Genomic DNA, 15,259 nt, shown 5'->3' with positions numbered 1-15,259 from the left:
ACTCCGTTGTTTTGTGAAGTGGCGGCGCCGCCCTCTCCGAACGCCGTCAACCCCGTTGTCCTAGGTTGGGAGGTAGCCTCTGAGACAGCTGAGACACAAGCCTTGCCGTTCAGAGGCATGTCTCAGCAGGCGTGGCATGTTCGTTCGGTGGCTTGCGCCGAAGGCGGCTCGAGTAAACGTGCGCAAGAACCAGGCCTTCATCATTCTCTTTGCTCAAGAGACTCTCAGATGGCCATCTTCTGCACTGCGTACAGTAATCTTTAATATATTAATAATATATATTAATATATTTACGGCCTTATCAGCGTGGCCGCTTTTTTTTTAATACCTGATGGACATTTAATGTTGTCGGCGTATTTTTTCGAACCATTGAATCTCAGAGCCGTTGCACAACATCAGTGTGTCTTTTCTGTTACCCGAAAGATCAAATTCTGGGAAGTTACTCTCATAAGTTTCTTTTTTTTTTGTTGTAAGAAAGTCATACACGACCTTGCCAATGAACCAAGCATAGTTTTTCTTCAAAAAACAATTAAACTTCCAATGATGAAGTGCTTGTGCACAGTAAATTGAACCGGAAGAATTGCAGAAATATTGAGTAATCGTCCGCCCAATTAAAGACGTAATTCAATAATCCGCAGCATGTAAAGAGTGTGAGCATTTTAATTCAACAGCGTTACTGTTATTGCTGCCACGACTGCACGGCCTTTGCCTCCAGGCAGACTGTGCGAGCGCAAGTTAGACCTACTAAAAAGTTTAGTAACAGATAATTTCTCAGCCTGCTCCTTTCGTCGCTACCACGATAAATAAACCTTTGGAGGTGGGAGTCGACCGTCCGTGTTCCGCACACGCTGTTGTATCCAATGGTTTGTTTCAGTTTCGATTTTATTGCTTGGCTATTTGCTTGTTTGTGTTTTTGTGTACTTGTGGATTGGCTGTTTGTGTCACGTGCTTGACGTCTATAAATACGTGTGCGCGTCGAATTAATTCAGCCTTTTGTGACAATGAATGCTCCCCAAGTAATGTTTGAGGGCCCCAATCGTGGGTAATCGGTTGTGAAAAATGAAATCGTCTATTGCCGTGACCTGAAACAATCGTCTAACATGTTAAGCCATTAAGAGTTGTTGAAATTTTTCTTGTAACGCCGATTTTAGCCTTTGTGCGTTGTTTCAGAGTGGCCCAGGCCGCTCGTGAAGTCTTTGTTCCTGGAGTGCTCGGCGGACGCTGAAGTTGTGAGTTATTGTATCATCGTATTTTGGTGGTGACATTACAGACTAGTGTCAGGAACTGTTTCGAGGAGATTTTCGTGTATGACTTTGAAGTAGATTGACGTCTGTCATAAATGCGTCGTATATGGTAGCAGCCAGAGCCAACAGCAAATATGGCGTGTTGCGGAAATAAACGCGCCCCGTAAAATGCTTCTTTCAGCTAAACGGGCGCATTGTTCGAGCTCAAATTTCGCATAGAAATGGCATTTGCTCGGCAGAATTGTTTAATACCAAGTTTGCTTGGGGTACTTACCTGATTCGAACATAAGTGTGATATTCACATCGTCTCGCACCGGTGCCGCCATCTCGTTTGCTGGTCGTGAAGAATCAGCAAAGGAGGGGGTTTCGGGGGGTTTGAAGACGCTCTCTCAACTGGTTTTTTAATGGTCACAGAAAACTTAGCTTGGCAAAACTATGTTTTGAGCAAGTTAAGTTTTTTGTGACCATTAAGAAGCCAGTTGAAAGATCGTCTGCATATCTCCCGAAATACCCCTCTTTGCTGAATCTTTAACGAATTTTTTTGAATTTTTCACGAGATGGCGCCACCGGTGCGATCGTTGACAGAGCGGCTTAATTTCCTTCATTTAGGAAACAAAGCCTAGCATGCTAGTACATTGGTCGATTTCTTTGTTTTTGGTGTTGATGAATGTTAAAGGCAGCAGAGGTGAAATCAGATGGAAGTAGTCGTTTGCTTAAGGGTGCAAAATAACTGCATTAATCTTAAAAGAATACTATAGCCGGGCTTAAGCATTATTAGTGGAGCACACAAAGGTGGTTTTGCTATTCACGCTGAAATTTTCACAAGTGTTACATCCTCATTTAAACAGAAGTCATGTGGAAATGACTGCAGGAGGGTGAAAGAAAAAACGGTATTTTTGTAAGGGCAAAGGGAAAAAAATATATATCAGTCTTGCACATTTTATTTACAGGTGTGCTGTTCCTGCCGGTGAAGTTTCCGGCACACAAGAAGTCTGTGTAATCCATCCATGGCCCATTTGTGCGCAGTCTCCATTTTCCTGTACTGCCCGCATAGAAATCGCCAAACTGGTGAGCACGTGCTTAATGTGTTGTGGCAGGCATGATGGGAGAGCGTTTGCCTGGAGTAAGATTGTATACGGCTAGTGATATCTGATTGCATTTATATATAGTTTATAGATAGATAGATAGATAGATCTTTATTTAGACAACAAGGTCTCGGATGCAGGGGCAAAAGGCAGATGCACTCTGCCTGACGGGGCCCAAGCACCCGACACAATGCTCACGACAAGCGGCAAAAGAAGCAAGAGCTTCATACACTCTCATTAGAAAAAACAACACATAATTATACAAGGTAAAAGTAGGAGGAAGGTGCATACTTTTGCAATGACATAATTAAAGTAAATATTTACAAGACACATCACAACAAGAAAAACACGAGAATTCAAAGAGTTGACGGAAAAACAGGGACATCAAGAATTTTAATCATTCGGGCGAGAAAGGAGGTAAGCTTTAGCATTTCTATTGAATGACTTTTGGGAAACAGATTTCTGAATAATTTCTATGGCCTGTGTATGTTTATTTAGAAGACTGGGAATTAAATATGAAAGCATTTCGGTTCCATAGTTAGTCCTTACAAATGGTACTCTGTAACTGACGTGCCTTAATTTATAAGGCGCGTCACTACTAGAGTTTAATTGAACATATTTAGTGGGATGATGTTTGAAATCGTTAAACACATAAGAAAGCAGTTTCAACTCAAATAATTCATTGATTTTTAGAATAGAATGCTTAGTGAAGTACAAACCTGTATGATCATTGTATGCAAGGTTTTCGACATATCGTATTGCTTTTTTCTGTAATGTTATCAGCCTCGTGAGGTTAGTTTTCGTTGTAGATCCCCAAACAAGTAAACAATAATGGAGATGTGATTGAATTAGGGTATAATATAACTGCCACTTCAGCCATTTCGGAACAAGGTCTCGAAGTTTATATAATACACATAATGACCTTGATATGCTGGCATGAATCTTATTAATATGCAGGGTCCAACTCAAGTGTTCTTCAAAGATTATGCCTAAAAATTTGTAGGAAGAAACACGCTCAATTACGCTATTTTTGAATGTAAGATTAATTTCACTGTTATCAGGCTTGTTACGTGCCTTAAATACAATAAGCTTTGTTTTATTAACATTTAACTCTAGTTTATTTATATTCAACCATAAAGACAATTCTTGTAACCATGCATTTGCCTCAGCCTGAATATTACTAAGATGCATGCCAGAAAAAAATACACTGGTATCATCTGCATATAAAATTATTGTGGGAGTTCGAGGGATGGCTATTATATCGTTGATATAAAGAATGAAAAATACTGGACCCAAAATAGACCCTTGTGGGACACCGTATATTAATTGACCAGGTTGTGATTGATGACCATTCAAACATGTATACTGAACGCGACCGGAAAGATAAGTACGGATCAGATTTAAGGCAACTCCTCGAATGCCGTAAAAAGGTAGCTTATAAAATAAAATATCATGTTTAACTGAATCAAATGCCTTCCTGAAATCTAAAAAAAGTCCAACTGTAAATTGTTTGTCATCCATATTAGAAAATATTTTTTCCTTTATACTAAGCAATGCCATTTCTGTTGACTTCTTCTCACGAAATCCGAACTGTTCGTTAACAAAAATTTGTCTGTCGTCAAAGAACTTACACAGTCTGATTTTGATCAAATATTCCAGCAGTTTAGAAAACAAAGGGAGTACAGATATAGGTCTGTAGTTGTTTATATTGTCATAAGGGCCACCTTTGTGTAAAACAACCACTCTGGCAATTTTCATACCATCTGGAAAAATACCTTGAACTAACGCGTTGTTACATATATGCTGCAAGGGCAAGCTAATTAGATCGGCAACAGCAATAATAGGCTCGGCCTTAATTTCATCTGCGCCTGCCGCAGTGGATTTGTCTAGGCTTCTAAGAAATGTGAATACTTCATGTTTGCTGCAAGGATTCAAGAATATGGAACTACCAATTGGAGAGGCAATATACTGAGCAATTTCATGATTTCTATCCTGCTTCTGAGATGATTCGCCAGAGGATAGGAAATGAGCATTAAACTTGTCTGCCAAAGCAGCGCCACTGTATTCAATACCATTGAATGTTAATGTGCTGGAAATATGGGTTGTCGCCCTTCCCATGAGGTCGCTCAAACAATCCCATATTTTCTTAGGGCAATTGGAGACTGCTGAAAATTTATTCTGATAATACTGTTTCTTAGCTTTTTTAATATCAGAGCCTAACTTATTTCTAAGTTTTTTGTATTCCTTAAGTATGACTGGATCTTTTGATTGGATGAATTTGTCAAAAAGCCTGTCACGGGTTTGAATTCGTCGATATAACTCTCTCGAGACGCTTTCGAGACTTTTTGTGAGTTTTTCCCACTGTCAAAGGAAATGCGGTATCATATTTGCTTTTTACTAACTGAAGAAAGATATTGTACGCTATACTAGGATTTAACTCATTGTAAACTTCGCTCCAGGCAGTGCTTTCCATCATGGATCTAAACCTAGCTAAGTTTTCTTGATTGAAACTGCGATATACTATCTGGGGAGTTGGTACTTGCTTCCTTTTTTTTATCGCCCGGGGAAAAAAACAGAATATAGGCAGATGGTCGCTCAAATCAAATGTAAGCACACCTGATAGCACTCTTGATAACTCATGATTTGTAACACATAAATCTAATAATGAGTCCCTCTCTAAGGTTATTCTTGTTGGTGACTGAATAACATTGGTGCAGAGAAATGCATCAATGGTTTCACAAAAAAGACGTCGCGGGGAGCTGTTTGTCAAAAGATCAATGTTAAAGTCTCCAACCAAAACAACAGGGATATTTACGATACAAGCATATTCAAGAAGATCACGCACAAACTTGATAAATTCGGTACTTTCACTAGATGGGGGCCGATAAATGCAAGCGATCAGTGTTCTATGACATTTTATAGCAACCGATTCGTAGTGGGTATCGACAAGGGAAAAATCTGATAAAACTTCATAGTCAAGGTTTTCTTTAACATACAATGCGACGCCACCTCCTCTGCGGTTTTCTCTGAACACGCCTTCAAACTTGTAGCCACGAAAGAAGATAACATCATTTTGATTTGTGAACCATGTTTCGGTGTACGCTAGTATATCAAATCTGTGATTCAGGGAATCCAAAGCTGATTGCATTTCAAAGTGCTTATTTTTTAGACTTCTAATATTCACATGAAAGACTGACATCATGTCATTTTCGTGAACAAGACAACTGCGCACCGCAGAGTTAAAAGATAAAGCATTGTAGTAAAGAGGCTGTGTTTGTGATGCCATCAAAAAAAAATAATGAAAAAAACTGATCAGTAAGGCGAAGTAGAGGCGGTGCCTGCTCAGATGATATTTTCCAGGTCAGCAACACACGCGATCCGTATTGCCGTTTCACCCTGGCACTTGCGTACAAAAAGCTTTCCATTACTGTGCCAAGCATATTCGTACTGCTTTTCTGTGGCCCTTGTCCTCATCATCCACATGAGCTTTTTGTTCTGCGCTGTTAAATTGTCAAGAAAGTACACTGTGGATTCAGCTTCCCGCATACATTGCTTCTTTGCCATCCATTGGTCCTTCATTACACGTGAGGAAAAGCGAACCAGAACTGCCGGGGTTTTGCCACGTTTAGCGGGCAGTCTATGAAGGCCTTCAACGTCGTGCTCAGTCAACTGAGGAAGCTCTAGGTCCTGGGCTATAGCATTGATTTTTTGGAACAAGTTTTCATTTTTGGTTTGCGCAAGTCCATGTACTTCCAAGTTATTCCGCCTGCTGTACTGTTCCAGACTGTTTATTTGCTGTCGTAGTTCGCAGACTTCGGTGTTAGTGTTCTCTGACTGAATCTGTGCCTCAATCTTTTCAACCCTTTTCGATAAAGTGACAATCTCAGTGGACTGAAGCTGCATTTTGGCCAGCACTTCATCATACTGATCTGAAAGATGCTGAACAGACTTTTCCATACTTTCCACTGTCTCTTTTACCTGGAAAAGGATATCTAACTTCTGTTTGATTTCCGGTAGTTCACAGAGCTTTTTGTTGATTTCCATTAGCATCCTTTCTGTCAGAGACTGCTCCTTCTGTACCTTTGTTACAATGTTTGAGCCTCGAGCAGCTGAAACTACACATGTTTGACACTTCCAACTTTTTTTATCGATATCTGTCATTGCTTTGTAGGCAGCTTTCGTCGCATTAGAACAAGCGCCTAAGTGGTAACCGTATCGGCATTCTGAGCAGGTAAGGGACGAGCCCTCTGCTGGAAGTGGCTGATTACAAACCAGGCATATATCACAAACAGGATCACCCATAGCACTCGCGATGGAAAAGCATGCGGCACAGTAGAAAACAACTACAGCAACAGCACAGACTCAAGCGGCGGCGGCGTTTGGCAGAAGGTTTCTTATGACTTCAATAAGTGAAAGCACACCAACCTGCAAAGTGAAGGATTTGCAGTTACTCTGTGCCGCTGTTGCTTCCGCCACCGCCGCTGAGCAAGTGTGGGGGGCACAGGTGAGCCTTGTCCTTTTATATGCTCCTGGCTGGTGCTGCTTGTGTCGTTATCTTGCGGGGCCGATCGTCGTCGCTCTTGCCACTTTAGTTCACCACGTGTATCGCTGCAAGCCTGGCCAAGAACTGCAAAGTGAAGGATTTGCAGTTACTCTGTGCCGCTGTTGCTTCCGCCACCGCCGCTGAGCAAGTGTGGGGGGCACAGGTGAGCCTTGTCCTTTTATATGCTCCTGGCTGGTGCTGCTTGTGTCGTTATCTTGCGGGGCCGATCGTCGTCGCTCTTGCCACTTTAGTTCACCACGTGTATCGCTGCAAGCCTGGCCAAGAACTGCAAAGTGAAGGATTTGCAGTTACTCTGTGCCGCTGTTGCTTCCGCCACCGCCGCTGAGCAAATGTCCAGGAAGGAGCAAGGAAGGAGAACGGCATATGAAAGTAATGTAAATTAATCATGTCTACTTTTCAGATGGTAGTGGAGATTGGTGTGGGTGACATGCGGTGTTCTGTGGATTTGGCCTTCCCTTACTGACCACAGTATCCTGGTAGCCTCATTTCGATCGGCGGAAAATGTGAAAGCATTCATATACTAAAGAACTGAAGCTAGTAATCAATAATAAAGTTTGTGCCCTTCCCTGCAGTGTATTTTGTAGTGATTTTCTTTGCTTGAGTATAAAAAGACTTAATAATTATTTGTTGTACCCCATCAGTTTGGTAATCTGCCATCAAGTACCTGTAGCTATATGGAAACAGTTCGTTTTGATACTAATAATCGGTTTTGCAGTGAGCATAGTTTGAATTCATGCGTAAAACTAGACTGTAGTTGAATTTGCAGCTTCAACAATTTCAGATATTTGCAAACCAAATGTCTGGCTTGTTTTGAGAATTCAGTGCACAGCATTTATTTATGTGCAGGTGATGGTGTGCATCTTATGCAGACGTGGTGGACCACTCTCACCATGGGGTCTCATGTGCTTGGGAGCCGTGATGCCCGATTCATCTTTGCTCACCTCTCGGCCGGACTGGTTACCTAGCCAGGTGGCCAAACCGGGATCCTGAACGATTACATGAGGTGCCTTCAAAGGTGTCATGGTCATAGTACGGCATGGTCAAGAGTTCTCTTTGAAGATCAGCGCAGCTTGCATTGTGCAACAGAACATATTCATCCACACTCAGCTGCAGGACCATGACACCACTGGCAAGTGGTGATAATAGCAGGAGCACCGGCACCTACAACGAGGAGGAGGACACGGCACCACTTGAATTCCACCTGACAGACAGGACGTGTATGATCAGCTGCGTGTGGGAATTGCACTCACTGCCGTGGTTTTCACGTGCAGTTATGCCACAAGTAATCAGTGTGCAGTTGCTCGGCTTCAAATTTGATAGCATACTGCGAGGAAGCTAGTGGAGTCCATCATTTTGATGCTCTTCTTTAAGCAAGACCATATTTTTGGCTTTCAATTTATTGGTGGTATGCAGGGCAATGGAGATCGGTTTTCTCTGGTGCTGCAGTTTTTGATGGGGCAGGAAGTGTCCCAAGTGCTTTTCGCCTACTGTCTGCCATCTTGCCGAGTGTGTGCTTCAACACGTTACAGTAATTGTAAAGAAATATCGTTCCTTGGTGGGGTGCCTGCTCATGTGTTCTGCTTGTACACAATACAAATTTTGTACACAACACACAGGAGCGCACGAAAATTTCTCATAGCACCAGAGTGCTGACTGGACTTGTTTTCACCACTGCTTTTCTGTTTGTGTTGATGTTTGTCTCAAGCCAGCAGTAATCAACAAGCTCAGCGTATACAGCATGGTAACACATCTTGTGTGGCACTGTTTGTGTGATAAGATTGCAACATGCTTTGCCTCGTGGCATTTGGTTGCCTCTCTGTGCTTTCTTTCGACTGCTTCTTTCACATGTTGCATGTTATTATACAGCAATAAACTATTTCTCGTGAAGAAAAGATCAGGAAGTTGTTTCATGGTCATTATCTTGCTGATGAAAATGCAAGCTGGGGCAGAGTTTTGACAGGCTACTCATTCGCAGCTTTTCTAGTCGAAGCGGGTACGGCTGACGGAAACTTAGAAGGCCTCCATTAATTGAGCTGGAGCTAACGTAGTATAATTTGTCCAGCTGGCCATAATTGATGTGTCAGTAAAGCTGCAAAAGACATTCTTTAGCTGGAATCGAATGGTTTCCAAATTGAAGGGTATGATTTTCACCTCAATAAGCTTACAATGGGACCTTTTTTTTTTTTTCTCACCTTGGCTGTCAACCTTGTACGGATGCGACACAAGATCACTGCACACACCTGTGAGCTCAGTGGCAGTGTGTTAGATTCCACTTTCCCTGACTGAGCGATTTTCACTTTGCTCCATGGCAATTGGTGATGCTGTTTGGTGGTTTTGAGGAAAATTGCAGTCTGCTTACTCTCTGCGCTCTTAGTGTGATTGGGCCACCAATGATGCCATTTATCACTTTGTTTAACAAAGGTGATTGTTGGCTTCTCCACTCTGATGTTTATGTATGGCAGCTCTGTAAAAAAAAAGGTTAAGGGGGGATGTGGGTATCAGATCGCAAAAATCACGAAAAAGGTTGATTTTTGAAAAGTACACTTTTTGGCGCCTCCAACACTGTTTCTACGTTCAACTGAAATATTTCACCCAAGAATAAACTTTAAGCGCTCCAAATAAATATATTTTTTCGCATCCACACATACGGTGTGTGCTAGCTTAGAACTTTCAGGCTTGTTTTCTCGAAAGTTTGTTTTGAGCTTAGTAGCTTGTTCGTGGAAAGCATAGCACAGCAATGGGTGCATGGATTTTTACCCCGTTTGTTTTGTTGGGATCTCTTAAATGTGGTCTGCGTGGAGACAGTCTCAGGCTCACATGTTTTTATTACGTGGTAATTAGAGCATGATACATTCTAAACATGAGAAAAGGTGCATATTGTGTCTTTTGCAAAAAAGAGCAGAAAAATTAAAAAAAATTAAGAGAGTCTTGACTTACACCACTCTTCTTCGTAAATATTAAAAGCATTTACAGACCTGTAGCTTCTTTTCTTGTCATGCTAGGCTTTCCACAAGCAAATAACATGGTGACAACATATCAACAATGATAAAAGGGAAATTAAAAAGCTGTCATTGTGAACCTTTATATCTGATTGTTTGATGCTGTTTTAAGCCAGTCTGCCAAATTTCATCACTATAAGTAGAAAAATAGAAAAGTTGCCTTCGATCCCCTCATCCCCCCATAATGTCTCCGTGTGCGAGCCGTACTGCTCAGTATTTAATGTTGCACTAGGTAATGAATCGCAATTAGGGTGCATAATGTATTTCAGCATACGTGAAGGACAGTAATTAAATAAGTCATTGCACCAATATTTCCTTCCACAAAGTGTGGACTGTGAGTAAAAATCGCACCTCGTTCCTCTTAGGCGTAGCAAGTTGTCTTGCTGCGAAAAAAATCTCCCCATTGTTGTGATGTGCACAGGCTTTCGGAAACGCACCTTTTTTCTACAGTTACACATCTGGTCAAGTTTCTTCTGAATGCTATTGCCGTTGTCACACGCCGTATAGCACTGGTGATATCTGGTAGTGTGACAAAAAAATTAATTCTGACAGTACAAAGAAAAAAGTGACTTGCTTTGATACTTCTGCTTAACCTTCAAAACATGAAATGGCCAACACAGGGGTAGAAGAAGGTAAATTTTCATTGTTTTTCTACCATTATATTCGAAATGAATTAGTGTTATTCATGAGTTTTACCACCTGTCACTTAGAATTTCAGTGTCATGCTTGCCATGCTCCACTCTCTTAATCATGCTAAAAGAAGTTTACACTCCATGTGCACACACCACTGTGCATCTTTTTTTTCTTGTTCATACAGCCAAGGACTAAAATTGCCTTCGTGCTTATGCAGTTCGCCACTATAGTCTTGTCTACTTAAAGCATTCACTCATGGTTCAGGCCTGTTGCTCATTTTTAACCTACCACTAATCAAAATTCCTGCCTAAACTAACCGCCCTCCCGGAGCTTCAACACACATTCTATGCAGACCACATCACTTTATGGACCACAACTGGCAGTGATGGTCAGACAGCATACTCTGTATCAAGCTGTAGAAATAATAGAAGACCTGCCGGGTAAAGCAGGGCTAGCATGCTCGACCTCCAAGTCCAAATCATTCGTAACCAGCAACACCCAAGAGGCTGTCGAGCCAAAATTGCAAACCTCTTTCTTCACTTAACGTACGGTTGAAGGGCTCCCTGTATAGGAAGTTCAAACTATAACATTTCTTGGACTCCCCCTTTAGCCAAACAGGAACAAAAAGCAGACATTAGAAAGAATCAAGACAACTGTCAACTTGTCACACAAATCAGACGAACTGCGAAAAAAAGACTTGAGTCAAGGACAAAGAAATCTGAAGTATAGTAGAGACATTTGTACAAAGAAGGCTTGTCTGCGCACTCCCATACATAAAATTAGACGGCAGTGAAAAAGCCAAAGTAGATGCTATAATTGGACACGCATAGGGTTGCATTAGGGGTACCGAACTGTAGCTCCACTGAAGTACTCCACGGGCCTAGTAGTACACCTTGTAGTAATATGCACACTATATGGTGAAATAGCCGTTTAAGATCACTTATTGCGGAACTGTGAAGAGGAGCCGCCACTGGAATCTTTAATACAAGTTCCTACTCTCGAGCAATGGGGGGCCGAGTTGGGTAGCTCGGACGTGGGCGTTCAAACGCGGGCCGCTGAGTGGGCTACTCAGGTTGCTCCCAGCTGTGGTCTGAGAACCACCTAGCACGGCTCATTTGCATATTGCGATGAAATATTTTCCAATCTCTCTCTCCCACATCAGTGTGTGGCTTAAAATATGTTGTTTCCCAGGTGGGTTTCAAACACAGGGGACACAAAAACAAAGGAGCTAGCGGTGGCTCTCGATATTCTGCCACCTCTACTCGTACGGTTAAGGTGGGGGTGGGAGTGCGCCCCCGTGGAATTTCGTTCTCTGAACGATACAGCACTCCAAATTCCGGTTTTACCACCCAGCTCGCCTCACAGCTTTTGTGAAACGGCAGTTTCGACTCGAGAGCGTCTCAGAATCTAACCTGAAGGGTCCTTCACACCTAGGACAGATGGTGAATGATTTACGTGCTGTTAATACAAGGTGCGAAAAAAAAGAGAAAAAGCTTTTGCTCATGGGGATCGCGAGTGATGATGAAAAAATTCATTGATGTAAAGAAGAGATTGGAATGAGCACTTTTAATAATGTTCATATCCGTTCTGATCAGGTATCAATATTTGCCATCACTACATCATATCATTCTGTCAAACATTTCAGTGCAAACAGACACAGGCCATGAGAAAGACGTATACACGCACTAATGTGTCGTATTTCTCGTGCTCTGTCTGTCTGTGCGCTAAAACATTTTACCAGATCGATATGCCCTAACCCGCCCAAAAAGTTGTAATGAACACCATATTATCGTCGTCATAACCACAGTCATAATCATTATCACTCGTAGGACTGACTTTGAGCAAAGCCACCTGTGTTCACAATGCCCGTCAGATCATCTGCTTTGCAATGGGAGCACTCCGGACACCCCACCCACCTAACATTCACAGTCATAGACGTAAACTGGTCTCTCCATAGGAAGGGGGGGGGGGGGGGGGCGTCTCCTAGGGCGGTCAGTGGCCTGCTTGCACTGCCCCCTCTACGCACGCTTCTGTCTGCAATGTAGCGCGCTGCAACGGCAACTCCTGTCTACTTCACTAGGGGTGTGGTACCGTGCTGGGCTTACTATATCCCCAGCTACGCGGTGCAGTCTTAAGAGTTCCCAACAGATGATCCGCTTTCATAAGGGATCTGCCATTGCGGACACCTCGTTCACCGGCCGTCCACGATTTGGCGCGCTCTAGTGGGAGCTCCTAGAGCTTTTTTATAGGGTGTCTTGGTGCAGATACGCTGGGGCTCCTCGGAGCACCACTCTAAAAACCACACGCTACGTCACTCGGTCCGATGGCACCACCCTAGGCCAGGATGGGGAGAAAAGCTGGCGAGTGGTAGGAGACGGAGGATTGAAGATAGGGGCAGGAAAGGGTTTTATTTGCCATTTTCGAATGACATCACAGTTACTGAAATTTCACAAGGCTTTGCTGTGAGGGAACGCAATCATGCTGGGGAAGGGGGTGGGGGGAGATCAAAAGTGCAGATGGCGGACGAGAGCGGACTCATCCTTAGCATCTATCGCTGTCAGTTCTTCGCCACGGGGAGCAAAAAAAATACGAAAGCTTTTAGACTTCATAACAACTCTAGCTGACAAAACAGAGGATGACTGAAACGTAATGCGCCTGGCTATTGTTCACACCATGTGGGCTTCCACCTTTTCCGTTATTTCGACCCGGTGGCTATGGCTTTTTGAGGTCGCGGGATCAAATTCTAGCCACAGAGCATCCATTTCTGATGGAGGCGAGATGTAAAAACATGCGTGCACTGTGCGACGTTAGTGCAAGTTAAAGGTGGCCAAAAGTAATCCGGGTCTCTGCACTCCAGAGTCTCTTGTGCAGCTTTGGGATGTTTACCTGCACATGCTATACCGTTTAATCTGAGAAAAGCTGCCCAAGGAGAAAACAGTGAGCTGTTGGGCAAAAAAAAAAAAACAACCATTAGTCGGACTAAGCACACTCGGGCTATAGCATGAGTGTCAGTAAAGGAGCACACAGGGATCTCTGCAATGCTTCAAATTGCAAAGGCACCCACGTAACTCCCAGGAACGGTGGAAATATTATAGTTGCACAACGAGACGCTGCGCAGTCCTCGCAAAGCTATGGGCCAGGAATTTTATTTAAGCAGGAGTGGTAAGAACGATGGCTTCACTTTGCAGCGAACAGTTACCATGGGGCCATAGATAACCGACGGTACCTGAAATAACCTGCACTCACCTTATCATCACTGCCTGCACACTCTAAAGAGAAAGGTGTAAAGAGTAATGTTATCCTCTGGCGCACAGCCTGTTAAATTAAAGGGAGTGCGTTCGAGGTCAGCTTACTTCCTTTTAACTCCCAGATTGGCGTATTCGTGTATAAAGTAGAAGAGACCAGGGCGAAGGCAGCTGTTCACGCGGCCGGCTTCCATGTCACGGCACAGTTCAACAAAGCTTGCTCTGAGCAAACTGAGGCGCTATAAAGCAAAGTTTGCAGAATTTTCAGCACATCTAGCGAAAGGTTAGCACTTGTTCGATAACATACAATTTGCTACGCCTCTTACTAACGAGAGAGAGAAGGTAGACCGGATTGTGTTTGGTCAACTACTCTACTGTGCTCAAAGTGATGAGCTGCATTCCAAATACATTTGAAGAGCAGTGTTGTTCCTTTTCACAGCAGGAAATAGTTTCTTGGCAGCGGAAATGCAGATCAATTGCCACTGAGCATTGAAAACACCTGAAAATGTCTTCCGTGTCAGCGGGTAGAGTCAAAACGCGTAAACTGTGTTTTACCAAATCTTGTTCGGGCGCACAGTGTTTTAATAGCGAATGACGTCTATATGATATAGAGCACAACTCTAGGCAGTGGTTCTTTTTCCCGCACATAGAAACGTCCTCTTCACAGCAGTCGGAATTCTGGCAGAAATGCGGCATGACATCGCTGTGATTTTCTCAAGAGAACACGGTCCATGAGATCGTTTGTCTTAGTTATGCTACAAAGGAACATGTGGTTATATTCATTGAATAATATACCTTTCTATGGGCAGCGCGGATGTGACGATCCCAATGTTCAGCTGCATATTTGTTAACTTGCGTTAAAGATCCTGATTGCTTCGGAATATTGAATTTCACAGAAATTTGCCGATGACAAAATACCAAATATAGAGCCTCACGTTTGAGGTGACATTACTTGATGATCTTGTTCACAACGTCCCACCAATGTTCCTCTTTTACCACTTGCCATTCATGACTGAAGTGGGAGACTTTGGGGGCGACTGCGGTGGCCAGGCTATTGGATGACGATGGCAAGACGGACGAGGATGGCGCCTTGCACACGGGGAGCCTGTACAGCCGCTGGACTCCTTCAAGCAACCGTCAGTTGCGGTATCTTGCGCCCATAACGAAGATGAGGCAAGCTTGTGCCCCACCATTTCCCACTGACAGTTATCCTGCTGTGGCCTCCCTGTGACCTCGACGTCCCGCTGACCCGTAACTGTGGTGCACCTGATGCTCTCGTGCTGCGCGGCTTCGTGCGCAACTTTATCCGGCTCTTCCTGGAGCACACGGAAGCCAGATGAACAACACGCAGCACGGGCACCACCAGCGGGGATTTTATCAGAAGGCTTGGGAGACCAGCTGCAGTCCGGCAGAGAGCCAGCAGCTGGTGCACAAGTTTTTCCTCGTCTTCTCTGACGTCGGGTAGGACAGACGGCGCAGGGCACCAGCC

At 43.5% G+C, this 15,259-nt stretch overlaps 1 long non-coding RNA gene across 2 annotated transcripts; it reads left to right on the top strand.

Moving 5' to 3' along the window:
* Positions 1–1,022: 1,022 nt before the first annotated feature.
* On the top strand, positions 1,023–8,790 carry LOC149350369 (uncharacterized). Of its 2 annotated transcripts, XR_016290355.1 has the most exons (3): positions 1,023–1,229; positions 2,195–2,312; positions 7,740–8,790. It is a non-coding gene; the product is annotated as an uncharacterized LOC149350369 (long non-coding RNA). The 2 variants fall into 2 exon arrangements; XR_016290356.1 differs by lacking the exon at positions 1,023–1,229 and having other exon boundaries at positions 1,705–2,312.
* Positions 8,791–15,259: the final 6,469 nt, after the last annotated feature.

Source organism: Amblyomma mixtum, chromosome 3 (assembly GCF_055824585.1).
Source record: "Amblyomma mixtum isolate Tamu chromosome 3, ASM5582458v1, whole genome shotgun sequence".
Classification (NCBI taxonomy): domain Eukaryota; kingdom Metazoa; phylum Arthropoda; class Arachnida; order Ixodida; family Ixodidae; genus Amblyomma; species Amblyomma mixtum.
Note: the sequence above shows the minus strand (reverse complement) of the source record. Positions and strands in the feature narration are given on the sequence as shown.